The sequence below is a fragment of the Sciurus vulgaris genome (genome assembly GCF_902686455.1).
Source record: "Sciurus vulgaris genome assembly, chromosome: 2".
Lineage (NCBI taxonomy): Eukaryota > Metazoa > Chordata > Mammalia > Rodentia > Sciuridae > Sciurus > Sciurus vulgaris.
In genome coordinates this window covers 87,011,705-87,013,991 of record NC_136462.1, presented here as the reverse complement: position 1 = coordinate 87,013,991, position 2,287 = coordinate 87,011,705, and the positions used below count along the sequence as shown (strand labels likewise).

At 42.4% G+C, this 2,287-nt stretch overlaps 1 pseudogene across 1 annotated transcript; it reads left to right on the top strand.

Moving 5' to 3' along the window:
- The first annotated feature begins 738 nt into the window (after positions 1 to 738).
- Positions 739 to 1,906, top strand: LOC306649645 (glyceraldehyde-3-phosphate dehydrogenase-like; annotated as a pseudogene). The gene has a single exon. The product of its transcript is annotated as a glyceraldehyde-3-phosphate dehydrogenase-like (transcript).
- Positions 1,907 to 2,287: the final 381 nt, after the last annotated feature.

Below are 2,287 nucleotides of genomic sequence, written 5' to 3'. Positions count from 1 at the left end.
TGGTAAAATATGTGCATCAAGAAAATTTTACTGTTCAAAATTTCTGGGAATAAATTCATCAAGATTTTGTTGTAAAACCATTATTAAACCAGATATTTCTAACATTAAATGTTAATAAAGCTTAGTCTTATAAACTTTTGATGTCAAATCCAACTCACTGCTCTTCCAGATTTTTAGCTATGTGTCTTCCTTCTCAACAACTGTTGAGTTTCTTCCATAATCTGGATACCTAAGTCATGCACTGTCAATTAATTTCCCTCAGGAATACAATTTATGGCATCATTTCAATCTCCAAAAGTTTTTAAAACGAAGTCCTTTATATATTTGTTTATAATGTTTATATTTGCATTACAAATGTCACAAGATTAATCATCATTCACTACAAGAATGGCCGTTCACCCATACCTCAGTATCCTTACAGTTTCACTAGTAGAAATAGCCAGAACAGAATATTTTCTTATGAGAATTTAGATACAGTGGAAGGAGGAATTTATATAAATGTGTTTTTCTTAAGAATAGTACTGAAATTTAATTTTGATATGAAATCATCAAGTCCTACATAATATCAACTATATACAATGGGCATGTAGAGAGACATTGTAATCATTGTTTTGTTTATTGAAGATTGATTATAAAACCATAACCACCCCATGAATACCTTTAAAAATGTATGTTTTGGGTTCTCTGCTCCTCCCTGTTCGACAGACAGCCGCTTCTCACCTCGTGCAGTGCCAGCCGTGTCCCTGAGACAGGATGGTGAAAGTCGGAGTGAATGGATTTGGCCATATTGGGCGCCTGGTCACCAGGTCTGCTTTCAGTTCTGACAAAGTAGATATTGTTGCCATCAATGACCCCTTCATTGACCTCGACTACGTGGTTTACATGTTCCAGTATGATTCTACCCATGGTAAATTCCATGGCACAGTCAAGGCTGAGAATGGGAAACCTGTCATCAATGGAAAGTCCATCTCCATCTTCCAGGAGCAAGATCCTGCCAACATCAAATGGGGTGATGCTGGTGCTGAATATGTTGTGGAGTCTTCACTACCATGGAGAAAGCTGGGGGCTCATTTGAAGGGCAGTGCCAAAAGGGTCATCATCTCTGCCCCTTCTGCTGATGCCCCCATGTTTGTGATGGGCGTGAACCTTGAGAAGTATGACAACTCTCTCAAGATCGTCAGCAATGCCTCCTGTACCACCAACTGCTAAGCTCCCCTGGCCAAAGTCCTCCATGACAACTTTGGCATCCTGGAAGGACTCATGACCACAGTCCACGCCTTCACTGCTGCTCAGAAGACTGTGGATGGCTCCTCTGGGAAACTGTGGCATGATGGTTGTGGGACTGCCCGGAATATCATCCCTGCATCTGCCAAGGCTGTAGGCAAGGTCAACCGTGAACTGAATGGGAGCTCACTGGCATGGCTTTCCATGTGCCCACCCCCAATGTGTCAGCTGTGGATCTGACCTGTCGCCTGGAGAAAGTCACCAAATATGATGACATCAAGAAGGTGGTGAAGCAGGCATCAGAGGCCCCCCTCAAGGGCATCCTGGGCTACACAGAGGACCAGTTCATCTCCTGCGACTTCAACAGTGATACCCACTCTTCCACCTTTGATGCTGGGGCCAGCATCGCCCTCAACGACCACTTTGTCAATCTCATTTCCTGGCATGACAATGAATTTGGCTATAGCAACAGGGTGGTGGACCTTATGGTCCACATGGCCTCCAAGGAGTAAGAGCCCCTGGTCCAGGGGCTGCCCTAGCAAAAACACAGAGGAAGAGAGAGGTCCTCGGCTGGGGAATCCCTGCCCCTAACTCAGTCCCTCAACACACTGAGAATCTCCTCTCCTTCCAATTTCCATCCCAGACCCCCTGAAGAAGGGGAGAAGCTTAAGGAACCCTACTGTCACATACCATCAATAAAGCTTACTGTACCCTCCCCCCCCAAAATGGATCTGTTTTGGCATTACAAAATAAACTACTAAATTTAGTACTAACTTTGTAGTACTTACCAAATACTAAGTAGTATTTCTCATCATCACCATGTCTTGTCTAGCAGGAAAAACACTTGGGGATAAAATTATATATACATGAAAAGGCTTAGAATAATTTACCATCTTAAAAATGACTGTAAAATTCAAGAGCAATCATGTGTGATCTGTCTATATGGTAAAACAAAGGTTTTCCTTTTAATTTGGCAAGTAATATGTTCCTAACACGTGACATTATAAGTAGTATTCCCAAATCAAATAGCTTGCATTTGTCATGGGTCAGTGAAGAAACATAG